At 39.9% G+C, this 19,386-nt stretch overlaps 1 pseudogene; it reads left to right on the top strand.

Annotated features, from left to right (window-relative positions):
• The first annotated feature begins 7,810 nt into the window (after window positions 1-7,810).
• LOC101535428 (protein phosphatase inhibitor 2-like) lies at window positions 7,811-8,382 on the top strand (annotated as a pseudogene).
• Window positions 8,383-19,386: the final 11,004 nt, after the last annotated feature.

Below are 19,386 nucleotides of genomic sequence, written 5' to 3'. Positions count from 1 at the left end.
ACTATACACACAGCAAGACCTGCATTTGCTATTATGATATATTTATTTAACTGATGTCAATGGGAGCTATGTGGTTGAGAAAAATATCAGTGCTCCTTAAATGATGCTGAAAAGCCTTTTTGTGTTTTTAGATATTGCCAAACATATTTTACTAACTGCTGTTTTTATTTTCTGTGAAGTCTAGCATAAGCCATCTGCATCTGCAGGTAGCATTAAATACCAACATGCGACATTGTCATCTGGAGGTTGTAGTGGAAGTTTTTCACTGCTGCCTTACTAGGTACTAAGTGTACTTACGTGATGTGGGTTGGAGCGTTATTTTGTATTTACTGGATTTGTTTTAATCCTGTATCTGCAAAAGCCTGTAGGCAATACCTTGTGAATCCTGTGTGAGTTAGGCTGGCTATTTTTTTTTCCTACAAGATAACAAAATTCTAATCCAAACCTATTTCTACTTGCTAGGTTCATTGCTGTCAATATTTGTTCTATCAGTTGTTGCTCGTTTGAAGTTCCTGTTCCCTTTTTGTATCTCCACCCAAGTCTCCAAGACATGGCTAACACCTTCTCAACATCTATAAACTTTCTCTTGCTTTCTATTTGTTACTTTAATACTTTCCTCCTTGTCACATGATCTTTCAATAATTTGGCATTCTGCAATGCAAATTTATTCATTAATATTATTGCGTTCCTACTCTGAGTCATAACTATCACACAATTTCCAGCTGTAAAACGTTCAGCTAGGTGGCATAGTGATCTAGCTGTGTCCGTTCTAATGGAACCTTACATGGACTCCAGGTCAAGTCCTAACTGTTCCACTTCCAATCCTTCTACCTACTATTGTTCTGTAAAAGCAGAAGAAGTTGGGCAGAGACTTTCTTTCTCTTTATCTCCCTCTCTATGCAACTTTGCCCTTCAGATAAATGTGTTTTTTTAATGAATGTACACCCATTTGACATGAATGTGTTTATTCATTTATTTGTTATTGTGGCATTTGTTGGTTATCTACATACTCCATGCAGTTCTATTCAGAATGCAGTGTTGATTAGACTACAGTCCTTGACTTCCAGGTTTTTATCCTGATGGAGGAGAATGGTACACGGACAGTAATCACAATATGATGTGGTCTGTGTAGTAATTCAATAGCACAGAGCAATGTCTGAGCAAGGAAGCAGATATGACCCAATGCAAGTAGATTATGCTAAGAAAAGGGAAGTGGACACAAACTAAGGCTTGAAGACATCTTAAGATTGAGACCAACTAGAGTCGATCGGGGTGGGAGATCTGGAGATACATTAATTCCTAGCCAAACTCGAGAAATATTAAGGTCACAGTGAATGAGAATCATGGTCTCTCTCAAAGGAAAGCATGAGCTGTAACATTTATGGGAAATATTCAGTGGCTGTCTGAAAGAACAATTGGTTAAGGAGCAATCATACACGATTTAAGAATTTGAGGTCACAGTTACCAGGGCTAGGACTGTAGAGCCAGAACCTGTATAGCTTCTTTATGCACAATCTGAAGAAGCAGGACTATTCTGCTGTCATGTTCCTCTATTTTGCTAACATGTGTTACAGAAAGAACAATAAATAAGATTCACAAATAAAAACAGTCTGATTTATTTGTCCTTCCTTGATTGAAAGCTTCGATTCCCCCATTGAATAACCCGAGAGCTGTGCAGAGTTCTTTGTAGTGCAGAGTTCCTGCCACCTGCAGATTTCTCCAGTGAGGTCAATTATGGCCTGAACTTCTGGGGACTCGGGGCAGTAAATCTATCTCCAAACATACCTGGAAGCACAACGACCTGAAAGAGATTTCAAGGTGAGAAAATGTCCCTGAAACACCTCACTGTTACATGAGAACACTTAAGACTTCTCTCACCTGGCCCTGGTTCTGGACACCTTAAGGCTTTCCTGACCCAGCACTGGTTCTGGGCAGGAGAGGGTCTGTCTCTGCTATGGTGATAATTAGTTGTGTAACCTTTATTAGCCCATCTGACATCTCCAGATCTTAGCAGGTCTTACTTCAGAAGTGAAGAATAAACAGCTGAGTGACCTTGAGACTTTCTGTTGTGAAATTGTAAATGGATTGCTCAAAAACGTTTGGCTGAAGAAATTTAAAAGAAAATCAAGAGTCTTCTTGAAGAAAATGATGCAACTGCATGATCTATGAGTCACTGAACAATTTAATAAGAAGAAAGTGTCATTGAAGAGGTGAAACTAATACAAACCCATCTATTTGTTACCTATAGGAGACACATTTCACCAACAAAGATTACCAGAAACTGTATCTCATGGATTTTGTTTTGTTTTTTTTTGCACCCCTTATTTTAGTGCTGGATTTCCACCCCAGGCTCCAAGAGCTAATGCCAACTTCCTGCCGTAATATACCCTAGGGAAGGAAACAGCACTGATGACTCAAGTAGCTGTCCACATTTGAGAGACCCAGACTGAGACTCTAGGGAGTGAACCAGTGAATCATATGGATAGCTTTTCTGTCTCTCTGTTTCTCTCTGAACCCTTCATTCATCATTTCTCTTCATTCCTCTCTTCCTCCTCATATTTTTTTAAGAAAAGATAACATGTTAGGGTCTGCAGGAAAAAAGTGCTTACCACACCATACAGGACCATAGATTTAGCAGACAGGCTAAATTGCGAAGCAACAGTGCAGCTGAAAGTTCTGTTAGCAAGGGTGTGTGTGTGTGTGTGTGTGTGTGTGTGTGTGTGTGTGTTACAAGAAGGAGCAAGTGAGGCAAGGCCAGAGAACTGGATGGGCTGCTGGAAATAATGTCATAGGCAAGCATAAAATATTTGTTCCTAGTTGTCTGGTATTGCCTTGGGGGAATTCAGGCAAGGACAATGGTGCTGGAATATCAGTTTGAAGGGTGATGTAGTTGGTTGCTTAGACTGTGGATGGGTTGGTATATGAGCTGACTCCTTCCTAAAAGAAGCAGAAAGAGATGAGGCAGGTAGGAGGCCAAGGTGCTCAGGTGCATTATTGGCTGTCCAACAGCAAAGTGTGCCTGGCATGGGCATACAGGGATGGATAAGTGGCCACATTATACTCTACAGCCTTGGTTACAAGGTTATTCTTCACTGAGGTCAAAGAGCATCTCAAACTCTTGGTCAACTGATGGATGTAAGGATCTAGGAAGTCCTTATGCCTTCTCATTCTGTACCTTGTGAATTTTGAAGACTGCAAGGTGTGAAGTGAAAAATTACAAACATAACTGTATTTTGATTTCTTATTTAATGATCACAACATTCCAATGACATTGGAAACCCATATGGTAGAGGAGACATTGAAACACAATTGTTAAATTATATTCTTCAATTTCACAAATTGATAATCAACAAATTTGTTAAAGACTATTTCCCCCTTGTATTCTGACCTGTATATACTTTTGCTTTAATAAAAAGTATAGCTTATGCTTACTTACCCTGCCTTCTATGAGGGCTGCATTTAGAGAGCTGTCGCAAATGACCCACAGTAGTGTAAGCTATGAATTTTATTCTCAAGAATTGTAGAGACCAGCGAATTGTAGAGACAGGAAATGCTTGTGACTTGTACTATTAAACTTTGTGCTTACTCACATATTGCAGATGAACCAGATAATACATCATGTTGAAAATAGTGCCCAGAGCTCCATTTCATTCTAGAAATATCATTAAATGAATCTTCACTAAATGTTCATGAATTATTTCTTGTCTGCACTAGAAAAAAAAAGGAATTTAAGATGAATGTCAGTAGACACCTACATCACCTGCATCCGAAATGAACAGAATCTACTGCATGGGTGGTAACTGAGGATATGGAGTAGGCAGGAAGACGTGCAATGTCTGAAGTCTGAATTTGGGGATGTGAAAGTAAACCCTTTACTGAACTGGAAGCCGCCTGCCATGCTACCTTCCGAACTCTCCACAGGCCCAAAATTTCAGTGAGGTTGGGTGATAGTGTGCAGGATGAATCTAAGAGCAGGGCCAACAGGGCCGTGGGGAAAGGACATTTAGTTGACGTAAGATGAGCAACAACTGCCTTGATCCAGGGATAAGTGTACAGCCAGGACATTTCCAGGGACATTCAGAAGGGAGGAATGGAACGTGATAGTGATGTCTCAGCTGCAATGTGAGAACCCCAATGGCATGCATAGCCCCTATTTCACTACCATGTCGACACCACATTCCTCAAATTCAATCACAGACTACATGAAGGGAATCCAAGTGTTCATATGCTGTGCCAAGCTTTGTCAAGACTCACAAACCTACATGTGGGAAAAGAATAAATATTAACACGACATGCAAGAATGCTGAGTATACTGCAGAACTAATATTTTCTTTTTAAAAGGGGAAGGTCACTTTTATCTTCACCAGAAGAGAGTTTTACAAGACCAGCTTGTCTGCTTCTTGGAGTTAAAGGTGGCCTTTTAGTCACTGCTGCACTGGTGCTGCAGGGTTAAACAGCCAACACTGGTGCTCGCACTGACAGGGCCAGGAAGATCTGATCAACTAAGCAGATTTAAAAGGGGGATATGGTTACAACACAACGACAAAAAGTTGCTATAGAATCTTTTGGAACACACTTTTGAGGTTTCTCAGTATAAATATTGAAGATGTGGGAACTGATATTGTGTTATATCAAGTTAAGCGGCTTCCTGGATTGCCAATATTCCACATGGGCACAAGTTTGAATCACAGCTGCTTCACCTCTGACTCAGCTACCTGCTAATGCTTCTGAGGAAGCAGCAAGAATGACCCACATGCTCACACCCTTGCACACAGACAGGAGACCAAAGGAAGCTGCTGGATCCTGTCTTTGACCTGACTGAGCACTGGTCTTTATCGTCAATAGTGGAGTGAACAAATGGGATGAAGAATATCTCTGTCTCTCCTTCTCTTTCTCTTTGTAATTCTGCCTTTCAAATAGATAATATAGATATGTTTTAAAGATTTATCTAATTTTTATTGCCAACTCAGATATAAAGAGAGAAGGAGAGACAGAGAGGAAGATACTCTGTCCAATGATTCACTCCCCAATCCGAAGCTGGGAACCAGGAACTTCTTCCAGGTCTCCCACACGGGTGCAGGGTCCCAAGTATTTCGGCTGCCCCCAACTGCGTTTCCCAGGCCACAAGCAGGGAGCTGAGTGGGAAGTGTAAGCTGCCGGGATTAGAATCAGCATCCATACTGGATCCCGAGGCTTTCAAGGCTAGAACTTTAGCTGCTAGGCCACCGCACCAGGCCCGATAATATAGATATTTTAAAACTACGTTGAAAACTTAATTTTTTCAATTGACACTTTTTATCCAAATTATCATTTTGAGGCTTAAATTAAGAAATCCAATTTGTTTTTTATAGAACACTTCTTTTAATTTGCATTTAATTGTGTTTATTTTCATTAAAAATTAGAATTATTTTAGATATCATTGATGACATTAGCATATGATGAACATTATCAATAATTTGAATATTATTCATTCATAAAATGGATCTTGATATTAGAAAGTAAATTTAACCCGTGAATGTTCACACTTTCTCCCAGACTTCAAACACTGCAAAGAGTAACAGGCTTGTATCCAGTACATATGTTTTTTTTGCAGTTCTAAGAATTTGAAGAACTTGTTTATTTGGCAGGTGGAGTGAAATGACAGAGCAAGAGGGAGACAGAATGAGAACAGAGATAGGTTTCCAACCTTTGATTCCCTTTCCAAATGCCTGCAACAGTCAGAGGTGGGCCCAGCTGAAGCTCAGACACAGTGGATCCATTCAGGTCTCTGCGTGGATGACTTGTTCCAGGAACTTCAACGATCACCTGCTCCCAGTTGCATTAGCTGGACACTAGATGAGAAGCACGGAGCACCAGAGCCTTCAGCCAGGCACTCCAATATGGGGTGCAGATATTCAGACAGTGGCTCAACGTGCTACCGCACAACACCTTCTAAGAATAATCTTATGAGCTAGCAGCCAGTGCAATTGTTTCTGAGCTTATCCTTTTTCACTCACCCAACTTGTTGGCTGAAAGCAAGCTGCTTGCTCCAGAGATCATCACTGACACAGGGTAACTGTGAGATTCCCCAGTTACCAATTTACTAAATGGCCACTAAATGGTTTACATTTCTGAAGGAATTTTCTCTCCTATTGATTTTAATTTTTAAAGATCCTCTTACTTATTTATTTGAGGGAGAGGCAAGGCAATCTTCCATCTGCTGCTTAACTCCCAAATAGTTACAATAGTCAGACCAAAGGCAGGCTCAGGACTCCACCCAGGTTTCTGGAACACATGGCAGAGTCCCAAGCACTTGAGGGGCTGTAATCTGTTGACTCCAAAGGCACATTAACTGGCATCTGGATAGGAAGGATAGTAGCTGGATTTGATTAGACAACAGCATTGTAAACAGCAGCTTCATCCCTTCTGCCACAATGCTGGTTCTTCCAATTTTACATTTTACCATATTTCATATTGAATGATTTTGAAAAAGATATGATAGATCCTGACAACTGGTATATAATTTTTTTAAAGATTTATTTGTTCTTATTACAAAGCCAGATATACAGAGAGAAAGACAGATAGAGAGGAAGATATTCTGTCCAATGTTTCACTCCCCAAGTGAGCACAACGGGCTAGTGCTATGCTGATCTGAAGCCAGGAGCCAGGAACTTCTTTCCGGGTCTCCCACATGGATGCAGGGTCCCAAGGCACTGGGCGGTCCTCGACTGCTTTCCCAGGCCACAGGCAGGGAGCTGGATGGGAAGTGGAGCTGCCGAGATTAGAACCAGGGCCCATATGGGATACCGGGGCGTTCAAGGCTAGGGCTTTAGCCGCTAGGCCACAGCGCCGCGAGGCAAAGCTGGTATATAATTTATAAAAATGTACATGTTTGTAACATGTAAAGAAGACATAGTGTTTGCATGTTTGTCAGAGAGGGTGGGCATTTCTGCTTCTCTTCCAGTGTCTTCTTTATTCTAACTGTGGAGTCTGTGTCTGGGTCCATCTTCTGTGTGAGGCTTGACCACTTCATCAGAGCGGCAGAAGTAATCATTGTTATGAAATAACATATTTCTAAGAATCTGTCACACATCAAGATGACGTGTGAAACTGTATATTCAGTAACAACTGGTGACTGTTACAGTTGTCAGTTTCAAATATGGGTTGATTTTTTTTTTTCTGCAAAGTATTTCAGCTATTCTAGGTTAAATGGTCTGTTTTTCTTTCTGCCCATCATATCTTTTGTATGAACTGTGTTTGGAGAGAAGTAAGTTAGGGAATCAGGGGTGCATGAAGCTAATGTTTATTCAGTTCTGACATTAATGTCATCTGTTACCTGCTGTGATCACACATATCCAAATCTATTCAATACTAACTATATATATTACAGTTTTGGAAGTTTGCAACTCAAGGTTTAGAGGCCTCATGGATTTATCCACTGGTAGAGTGAAGAGTGATGCAGGGACAGTCAAATCATGACCTGTGGAGGAGGAAGAGAACGGCTTGACAGACTGGGACTTACACAACAAAACTCTGACGAGAATCACTTTTTGGTCCATGTGACTTCTGCGACAAGGCCCTAAGGTTGGCCTCCCTTTACACACAACAGGTCAAATGCTGGCCTGAATCAAGGGCCTAGGCTCTGGCTTCAGCATCATTTGTGTAGTGGCATGACACCCGTGGCTGTCCCCATGACACTCAAGGCACACAGGCTGTGTTAGCTTGGTGCTGTCTCCTCATCTTGTAGCTGCCTGGCAGGTCTCTGCTAGAGCCCGACCCCTTCTCTTCCCAGAGGCCATGCTTGCAGCAACCCTGAGCTGACCCAGAGCTCATGGCAGTGGAAGCCTCCACAGCCTTGCACAGGCACATCAAGGGGAATCCCGAAAAACATGACATCCTCTACTGCCTCTAGGGTGGCATTGGTGGAGGAGCACCATGGGAGTGTTGACAAGGAGCAGAGCAAGAAATCACGGAAGTTGGATGAAGTGTACATCCTGGAGATCTGTCCTCCAGCAGACACACTATGGTTTAATGAAAGTAGATAGGCCAAGCATTCCTTACCATAATGTGACAAGTGATGCTGACGACAATGCGTACAGTATTACAGAAACCAGGGAAGCCATAACTCCAGACACTTTAAATAAGAAATGGCTGCTGCTGAAGGCTCAGAGTGGAAGCATAAGATTTGGGAACAGGAAATATATGGAGAAGAGAGCAATGACCTCTGATTTGAAGAACCAGGAAGAAAAGATGTAATTTGAAATGAAAAGGAAGCTTCACTACAATGAAGGACTGAATATTAAAGTAGCTCAATAATTTCAAAAGATATTCATGATGATAAAGAGTATGAAATAAAAAATGTTAGACACTGCAGAAGGAAAAAGCACAAATACAGAAGAATAAAATCTAAGATTTATGCCAAGTGACCAATGACAAATCAGAGTTCATAGAAGAGATTTTCTCAACCTGGCAGTTATTTCTCTAATACAAGCCCTGTCACTGAGATGCATTTCATCTGGTGAGCACCAAAATGCATAACAGGTACTATATGTTGCCAAGAATTAAGTCAGAGCTTAGAGATTGATTAGGTAGACAGTGCCTAACTAATACATACTATCCTGAGCCTTAGTACTTCACCACAACCAAGGTCTAATGTCATGAGTTCATAATTGCATTACTTTTGTTAGAATCCTGGTTAATTTGTATAAAGTATTATATAGTTTTTTAATGCTTTCAAGATGAAACAATGTATTTTGGGCTACAAGGGGAACTAATTTGTTTCATCATCCCTAGATATAGCAGCTTGTCCAAAAACTTTGAGGTTTATGTGTGTTTGTGTGTGCATGTCTGTGTGTTTAAATCAAAAGCCAAATGCAGGAACAACATGCACAGACTGATAAATTTTCAAGGTGAGGAATATCTTAAGCTGGTCCTCAACTTGATTTATCTGCTTATTTAAAAAGAATTGTAAAAGTTAAGTTTTCTAGCTTACTAATTCTAAAACTCCAATTAAGTTGTTTTTTTGTTTGTTTTTTGTTTTTTGTGTTTTAGCTCTAGGCAATAAGATTAGTTGCAGCTACCAAAGAGCCAGGTACCAAAAACAATCAATAAAAGCTAACTGTAGACCTTTAGGTAACATGGCTTTGAAAATTGCCCTAAGGAGAAGAATCTGCTAACTAAGAGCAGAAGAGACAGATACACAATGGATATTACTGATGTCTCCCCTGCAAAGGCAAAAGCCTTTGTCAACCTCAGCATTAACTGAGGAAGGCATCAAGGAAATGGGGATAAATAGTTTTAAAACCTTGCTATAAATCTTGTTAAACACAATGAGAACATGTAAAGGTCGTCAAGGAATTTAAGGAAGATGTCACGCATGAAATAACAACACTGAAACAGAATCAACTTGGATTATTGGAAGTGAAGGACACAATGAAGCAAAACAAAATGTCAGCAGAAAGCCTCAAAGATAGAATGAGCAAGGCAGAAGAAAGATCCTCAGAATTCTAAGATAGTTCCTGTCATAATGGGGACACAATCAAAAAGCTAGAAGTGGAATTGGGTTGAGCCTATAAAGTTTTCAAGAATTAAGGGACACTATTAAAAGCCCAAATATAAGTGTCATGGGAGTTTCAGGAGGCACAGAAAGAGAAGTTGGGATTAAAGATATATTCAATGAAATGACATCTGAAAACTTTCCTAATATGGAGAAAGAATTGGGAAACAACATATAGGACGGGCACAAAAGTTCCTACACTCTTGACCCAAAGTAATGTTAGCCATGATCCATGATAATCCATCTCTCTTCAGTTAAACACAAGGGAAAGATCCTTAAATACACACATGAAAAAAAGCAATTGACATATAGAGGACATGCAATCAGACTCATAGCTGACCCCTCACAAGAAACTCTACAGGCCAGAAGAGAATGGAGTGACATATTCCAAATCAAAGAGGAATAATCATCATCTTCAAATCATGTACCCAACAGAGCTTCCCCCTCTTTTTGAAAAGAAAAAAAAATCACAACAGATACTTCGGACATACATAGATTAATTAGGAACAACTACAAGCAACTACAGGCCAATGAATCAGACGATCTAGAAGAAATGGATAGATTTTTGAACATTTTAAAATCAACCAATTTTGAATCACATAGCAGTTAATCAAAACAGATCTGTAACAGGGAAAGAGATTGAATCAGCAATTAAATCCCTTCTAACCAAGAAAAGCCTCCCACAAAATGGCTACACTGCTGAGTTCTACCAAATGTTTCAGGAGGAACTTCCTGAAATCTTCCACTAACTATACTAAACATTAGAAAGGAAGCTAATCATTCCAAACTCTTCCTGTGAAGCCAATATCACCTTGATCCCAAAGCCAGATAGATACACAACAGAAAAAGAGAACTAAATACAATGTTATTCCTGATGAAGATAAATGCAAAATTCCTCAACAAAATATTAGCCAACAGAATCCAGCAGTAGATCGGGCAGATTATCCACTCAGATAAGGTGCGATCTATTTTTCTTTCTCTGCCTTTTTTTCCTTCAAATATATAGATCTTAAAAATATAAATAAGCTAGGGCTCAGCAGTGTGGCCTAGTGGCTAAGGTCCTCGCCTTGATCCCATATGGCCACTGGTTCTAATCCCGGCAGCTCCACTTCCTCTCTATCTCTCCTCCTCTCAGTATATCTGGCTTTGTAATAAAAATAAAAAAATAAATAAAAAATATAAACAAGCTAATAGAAGAAAGATTTTCTTTATAATGAGCATTAATGTAATTATATACTTGTAGAAAAAGTAAAACTAAACTCCACAAAGCAAAAGGAACTTACATTGACATGCATTACAAATTTAACTCTAAACTGTGATATTGAAAAAAAAACATAAATTATCAGAAAAAACTTTAATATTTTAGTCTAGCAAAAGTATTCTTATACTTGATATTACAGCAGCATGAGATATAAAGGGAAAATATGACAAGTTAGGCCTCATCAAAGCTTAAGATTTTCTTTGAAGACTAATATAAAAGCCTAAAATCAAAAATCAATGGCAGAGAAAAAGATACTCTGTAGCTACACTCTAACAAGGGATTGATATGTAGAATTGTTTTAAAATGTTGAATATTAGCAGTTATAAAACAAGCATATAAATAATCACAGAAAACCTGAAAAGAAAATGTAAGTGACAAATAAATAAATGAAGATTTATTCCCTTGCATTCACCAATAGGTATATGTAAATTAAACAGCAATCAGATATCACTGCACAGATTACAAAATGTCTAAAATAGTAGCAATGGTGGATTCTAGGTTTCAGCAGCTAAAGTAAAAATAATAACAACACTTAGTATGTATGAGGAATATGACATTGTGCAGCAACTCACAATTTGGTAGTTTCTTAGAGACTCAGAGCTGGCATCCATCCCAGAGGAAAGAAGAAATATATGCACATAAAAACTCACACAGAGAAGTTTCTAGGAGTTTCAGTCAAAGTGTCAGAATACCAGAGACAGCCCACTTCTTTAGAAGCCAGATGTTCTCCGCAGTGTGACACATTCGCACCATGAAACCCAATTTAAAAGGAAGGAGTTATCAAAACATGTAATATCCTCAATGAATAATCAGCCAAAATGAGTGAAATGAGAGCAACATAAAACAGGTAACCAGTCCCAAGATGTGATCAAATAAAGTTTAAACAGGACATATATAGCAAATTAGTATTTAAGTAGTGATAACAGTAGATGTGAGGTGAGCATAACCAAGAAAGTGATAGAAAAGTTTTGCAGATGGTCCTCAACCTAGGTTTTTCCTGTTTCACCATGATGTAAAAGTGATATACATTTTTCAGGATATGTACTTAGGGTTTTGATCTTTCATGCCATGATGCAATATTCTTTTTTGATGTTGGGCACTGCCTGCAGTCACAGCTCCCTATCAGTTTCAATGTCACAGGGGGAAGTCATTGATATTTTATGATGCACAGCACTAATAAGTTATGATTTTCAGAAGTGAGTATGGATTACAGATACAATATCTGCAGCTTTTGTGGGTTTTATTGGAATGAAATTGCACTGCCAGTCCAAGAGCTGTTGTGTATTTTGACTATATTAACCTCAGCTTGGGTTAAGACTGACTCCAAGGATTACAGCCTCTCCTTGCATTATTAGTATTATATTTGCTGCATGTGAACTTATTAATTCTAAATTTAAAAATTGGCATAAAAGTATGGGAAAGCAGAAGGATTAAATTTAGTAAGACAAATATTTTTAAATAATTGGAAGTAATAGAATTCGTTAATTTGCTCTCAAAAGCTATGTCGCAATTTTAAAAGGTATGTTGTTTTTTAACATTTATCAATTTTTATTGCAAAAACAGGTTTACAAAGAGGAGATACAGAGAGATGGACCTTTTCTCTGCTAGTTCACTCCCCAAGTAGTCACAATGGCTGGAGTTGGGCTGATCTGGAGCTAGAAACCAGGAGTTTCTTCCAGATCTCCCGCTTGAGTGCAGGCTTTGGAACATTTTCTGCTGTTTTCCCAGGCCAGAAGCAGGGAGTAGGGTGGGAAGTTGTGCAAACGGTACATAAACAGTGACCACATAGAATCCTGATGCAAGCAAGGGAAGGATTTAGCCACTGGGGCCATCACACTGGGCCCACAAAAAGATATTTTCAACCTGTAGAATTATTCCAAAAGGAGAAAATAGAGAAGGCAAAGTTGACTGAATAAGAATGTCACAGATAAAGAGGATGATAGTTGTTAAAACATACTTTAACTCAATCTGTCACACATTTTTAATTATGGGACAAAATACACAGGTTTTTCAGAAAACAGCTTCATTTTCTCCAAAAGTGGCAATAATGCAAATGGTCATGAAAACTATTAAAGCAGTCTGGGTAAACACAGAGTTTCAAAAATGAATTCTGTTCATGCATGGGAGCATGCCACATGTTCATCTCAAGTGATGCAGGAAAAATGATTTTCTCTAACTGCCTACTTGGCAAGGTGGAAACATTAAGAACACTAGGAGAGAGGAAACGCTGTCAGCATGAAAGGGACCCTCATGGGAATCCACAGCCACAATAATTTTCAGTGGCAAAAGACTGAAAACTGTCCTGAGAAAAATGCTTGCTTCTCCTACGGCTTGTTTGTATTGCATTAACAGTCCTAGGCAGGACCACTGGACAAGAGAAAGAAATTGCAGCCCAAGCTGGGAGAAGAGAAACATCACTGTTCTCAAATATTATGATCAAATAAATAGAAAATCAACTCTGAAACAGAAAACTAGAAAAATCAAATACATGTTTATGACTTGGAAATAGTGAATGTGAAATCAGTGAAATCAGTGAAACAGTTCTCAATGGGATTGGTTGCTTTACTGCTTATAGAAAATGCTTGTGTTTTCACTAACATAAGAAATGTGAGCAATAGTAGGTCTGAGTGTGAGTGGGAAGTTACGTTGATTCCTAATGCAATCTTCCCTATTCCCCAGTCCTCACTAAGGCATGGAAAGCTATGTGGCAACTCTGCGATTACACTTTTTGTGAAATATAAGAATCCACCCTAGGGAAATTTCAGAGGTCGAATTTTTGACAATAGTGTGTGTGAATGTTAACTGTTTATTTGTACCAAATCTTTCTGTGGCACTGTGTTAGGTGACATGATGTATGCAAAAAACAGATTACAACACTACATACGTATGTTACTCTACAGTTGCTGTTTAAGCAGAGCACTGACTGAAGCATTAAAGGCCAGATGCTCTCTCAGCAGACACCAATGTGCAAATGATTTTCCCTCTGGGAGGAAACTTTTCCAAAAAGTTCTTTTTTTTTTTTTTTCTGGATAGGTGCATTGCTCTTCCTTATCACATGGCCTGGAGTGTTAGCATATGCTAGCAGAGCTGGTAGCATAGATGGATACTGGATCCCACTCATCCTGCTGGATGGGCTGCTGTGAGCAGCTCCCAAACTACATAACATAGGCAACCTTGAGTACCACTAGAAGCCAAACTCTTGCAGGAGATTAAACAAAGAGATGAGAAGGCTAGAGTGTCCATGATATTTTCAAAAGTGAAAGACCTCATTAGATTTTGCTTATCTGGAGCACTTTAGCAATTATGCACAGAATGAATTCCTTTTTGAAAAATAGGTGCAATTTGCATAGATGGAAAAACTCATAGCAATACGGTGAGACAGATCACGCAGACAAATGTGGCAGAAGAAAGAACATGGGAGAGAAACATCTGTGGGAATAGCTGGTGAAAATGCTTGGCTGGAATTGCTGCCATGAAAGTGGGAACGTGGCAATAAAATCAGAAATATAGCCAGTGATGGCTGGCAGAAAACTTGGAATATTAAAATAAAGCATTTAAATCTATAGTTTAGGCAATAATACGTCATAAACTTATTGATAAAATGATACGATTAAAAGGAATGATTTTATAAAATGTCAATGAGCTGCAAGACTTATTCTCTAAAAGTGGGAATTAGTTAATGCCTACTGTTACAAAGAAATGCAACATTGGGGCCCGGCGGCGTGGCCTAGCGGATAAAATCCTCGCCTTCAACGCCCCGGGATCCCATGTGGATGCTGGTTCTAATTCCAGCAGTCTCACTTCCCATCCAGCTCCCTGCTTGTGGGCTGGGAAAGCACTCGAGGACAGCCCAAAGTCTTCAAACTATACACGTGTGGGAGACCCAGAGGAGGCGGAGGGCATAAAGGAAATCCCAGAGCCTATGGAATTGTTTCATAAATTATAAAAATTGTAAAAGATATGTAACTAGAGCACACCTCATATATTTCTAATATACAGTTTTAAGAGCGTAAGGTTATTTCCCACCTTACTCTCTCTCTCCCTCCCTTGTCTAAACTGATATTTTGTAAAAGATGATATCCAAATGAACACCACAGATAGGACAATTTTGTGAACATCACAGGTCATTCATGAAACACTAATCAAAATCATAATAGATTTCACATTGTGTCAAAAGTCAATAATATAGATGGGATCAAACTGGGCAACTCTAGGCTGTAGCACCCACCAGCAAGATTTGGGATTGGGAGTATGCTGGGACAATCCAGGCCAAGCAGAATCCAATGGGAAAGGGCAAGAGATGGGATGGACTATACTTGGCTGGGTCAGACCAACCACTGGCATGTGCAAAATTTATGGCTGGGAACAGGCCTGACTGGCAAGCTAAGGAGATGCCCCAGCTGGGTTGTGGATCCTGCTGGTGAGCATGAGAGCAAGCAGCAAACTTGGCTGGACATGACTTCAGTATACCTTAGCAAGGATTTGGATTGAGTCTGGGTTGTGCCAGACGAGGCTAGTTCCAGAACATGCTGGTGATCACAAGAGACAGAGTAAGTATAGGACAGGCTGGGGTATGTCTCAGCACTCATTAAATCACACAAGGGCTGGAGACAGAACTGACCCAGCAACGGCAAACACTGGTGTATGTGTAGGCTGTTGTGGGTGACAGACTGAACTTGACTTTGTACCGGCTGGCACACACAGGAGTCAAGTAGGTGTCACCTCAAATGAGGTTTCTTCCGCAACCCACCCAGCTGGATCATTGGACTCAGAGCTCCAGCCACAGGGAACATTGCAGGAATGGTGGTCTGATAGTTAAATGCATGTATTTTCTTTGGTTGCTGAAGACGGTGCAGTGATCAGCATGCCCAGATGCACATGGGGAATATGGCAGTCCACTGGAGCCTGAAGAGAAATCTGGTAACAAAGCAGAGGATGGTGGGCAGAAGAAATTGGACAACTCTATTAACTAAACATTGTCAGCTAGAATCTGAGCAAATAGAGAATCTAAGTCAGTCAATAGACCCAGGAAGGATTTCCTCATCCTTGGAATGAGGAAATCAACAGCATTTCAGAACTATCAAAACCACTTGGGCAGAACTCTATGAGCAGGCTCCACATCGGGGACCATGGGATGACATGAGGTGGCCATTCTCTATTCCCAGATATTGATGTGGTTGGGATGCTGGGAATGGCTTCTCCCCTTCTCTTTCTGCTTACCCCAGGTACAAGAAGAAGAAGAAAAAGAAAATTGGAAACTATGAACTCATTTACTTTCTTTTTTTTTTAATCTATTTATTTTATTATTTTGTGATATGTTTTTTTTCATTTTTTTATTTATTTATTTTTAATTAATATTTAGCATTATGTGACAGTTTCATAGACTTTGGGAATCCCCCTCCCCCTCCCCCCCCCTCCCCCCTGGTGGATTCCTCCACCTTGATGCAGCATTACAGTTCAAATTCAATCAAGATTCTTTCCTTGCAAACATATATTAAGCATGGAGTCCAGCTACTTATTGTCCGTATCTGTTCCTCAACTTTTCTCATCCTACTCAGTAGTGGAACACAGGCATACATCCTTCTCAACTATATAAACATTGCATCAAAAATAAATTTAAATGAAGAATATCATGCAGTCATGAAAAGTCCTATCTCTGCACCACACTACACAATAGATTCATCTTTAAATAGCACACAAAGTGAAACAAGTCAGAAGCTAAGAGCTAAGCTCTTTTTGCACAATTCCATTTATGTGACTTTTTTTCTAATTGGCAGATCTGAAGTGTCAGAAATCAGACGAATCATTACTCCCAGCTCGGAAAAAGATGACCGAGATATTTAACTATCAGAAAAGACAAGGTTTATTTTTAGAGTAAGAAATGTCTCCAGAGCATATTATCAAGAACATAATAGGGATGATTAAGTAAGCCTTTGAAGAAAATACTGTACCATTGTACGTTGTGAAAGGCATTGTACATTATACAAGAAAATAACAGATGGAGCCTGGCACAAAGGCTCAATAGCTAAATCCTCACCTTGCATGTACCAGAACCCTCTATTGGCACCCGTTTGTGTTCTAGCTGCTCTACTTCCCATCCAGCTCCCTGCTTGTGGTCTGGAAAAACAGTGAAAGATGGCCAAAAGCCTTGGGACCCTTCATCAGAGCGGGAGACCCTGGCTCCAACTTTTAAATATATTCTTCATATTTTACTGCACAATGTTAGCAACCAAAGAAATTGTTTGTAGAAAAATGTGTTCAGTACTGCAAAAAATATATCACACCCACTCAAGTGAGTAAATGGTACAGACAGGTGGTATTTCCATTCATGTAAGCCCTAAGAGTTGAAAGAAAATGTGTTACTCTCAACAGTAAGCTATGATTTCTCAGTCAGTGAGACAGAAGTTTTTTTTTTTTTCTTTTTAGCTCAATTTTGTTTGGTGGCCTAATCACGGAAGAAAACCTTGCTATTTTATTAAGCCTATGTTATAAAAGGAAATAATTTGAGTGAGACAACTCATTAAATTCACTATCAATCATTCATCCAAACCTTGCTATTTTTTTAGAGTCTGATACTGTTTAAGTGCCATTGAACATCAAGTGAAATTTTTCACATCAAATACACAAATTCATCCTACTTACCAACATTGGCTTCAACAGAAATTATGCATACTATAAAGCTGGAGAAAGTTGGTCTGAATCCAGCTCAGAGTTAGGGCCTTGCTGAGCTGTTCTGTGAAGACTGTCTATAAAATAGTCCTGCCAAGATGGGCAGAATCCATGAGATCATTAGATGTGATAGGCTCTTGTCAGCACACAGAGGTTCATGACTCAATATGTGGACAAGGGCACAGACACACAGTAAAACATGAGAAGTTCAGCAGAAAATTAGGGTTCTCTCTGTCTCTCTCCCTCTGTTTCCTATCTAACATTTCTCTGTAGGGCCTATTCATTGACCCTACTTTATCCCTCTTGGAACTGCCAACAGTTAGAGACCTCTCTCAGTGATGTGTGTGTTGAAATACAAAAAGCAGTGAAAGAAAGAAAATGAGAGCAGAAGGAAGACAAGGAAAAGAGGGAGCAACAAACTGTAAACTTACATTTAAAAAAAAAAGATGAAGAAAACTGTTTATGTCCTATAGAAAGATCAGGGTTTTCCATTTTCAGATGCTCCAGCTCACCTCTCGCTAAGGAAGCCATTCTCTTAATCAGCACAACTTCATAATGGGACAGGTGCACGATTACAGTTCTGCATGCCCTCCTGCAGCTGAGACTCCAGTGTCTGCCCCTAAATCACACAGATTCTAGACAGGAAAAAGCGCATCCTCTCTGCAAAGACTGGGGAACTCTTTGGCAAGAACAATGGGTGCAGGAACGAGATGTATCTGGAGAAGGGAGTCCAGAGTCAAGAGACAATCCCAATTGACCTCATAGAATGTTGTAGCTCCAGTGACACATGGCAGGGTTGCAAATAATTTAAAAACACCAGCTAACATTATTTAGAGTTAAATAAACCATTCTTTTTAGATGTGCTAACTTTACATAATTCTAAATTGACTCAATATCTCCATATCATATTGGGTAACTTAGATATTCCAAAATATTTCATTTTAAAGCATAAGAAAACAGCAAACATATGGTGTGGTGGTTAAGACACTGGTTGGGATGCCCACATCCCGTGCTGGTGGACATATGTTCAATCCCAACTACGATCCTGGGAAGTCGTCACCCTGGGAAGCAGTAATGGATGAATCACAGAACTAGGTCCACATGATCCAACCCAAAGACACAGATTTAGTTCTGGGATCGCAGCCCCATCTGCTATTTGGCACATGCTGAGTGATCCAGTGTATAGGAGGTATCAAGGTCTCTGTATCCTTCTCCTTCAGAAGAAGAAAGTGTATAAATAAAAGTTCAATGACACCCCAGTGACTGCTAAAATCAAGTTTATCCATTCTCAAATAACCAGAGGCCTCAGGTTGTCCCATTCCATGACCTAAATTCAGACTCACTTCTGACAACACTACCCACAGCTCAGAACTTTTCTACTATTTCTCTCTCTTTCTCTCTTTGTAAGATATTCTGTCCATTGATTAACTCCCCAAGTGGCTACAACTTCAGGAGATGAGCAGATCCGAAGCTAGGAGCCACGAACTTCCTCCAGGTGACTCACACGGGTGCAGCGCCCCAAGGCTTTTGGCTGTCCTCCAGTGCTTTCCCAGGCCACAGCCAGGGAGTGGAATGGGAAGCAGAGCAGCTGGGATTATAACCAGTGCCCATATGGGAACTTAGAGTGTGTAAGATGAGGACTTTAACCACTAGACTAGTGCATCGGGTCCTCCCACTGTGCTCTCCTGAAGCGATGACCATGAACTTCTTCCCCGCCCCTTGATTTTTGCACATGGGTCTCTCTCCCTTTCAATACTATGCCTTCATGTCACTTATCTAATCTCCAAAGTCGGACGCAGTCACCACTTTGGACAGGGACCCTTCTCTCCTGTCCTATCAATGTTTGCTGACACTGTCCCATTTTTCATTCCCTTCTTTCTAAATGCAGATAGTGGGCTTGCAATTAATTATAAACTAGCTG

The sequence above is a fragment of the Ochotona princeps genome, chromosome Y, assembly GCF_030435755.1.
Source record: "Ochotona princeps isolate mOchPri1 chromosome Y, mOchPri1.hap1, whole genome shotgun sequence".
Lineage (NCBI taxonomy): Eukaryota > Metazoa > Chordata > Mammalia > Lagomorpha > Ochotonidae > Ochotona > Ochotona princeps.
Note: the sequence above shows the minus strand (reverse complement) of the source record. Positions and strands in the feature narration are given on the sequence as shown.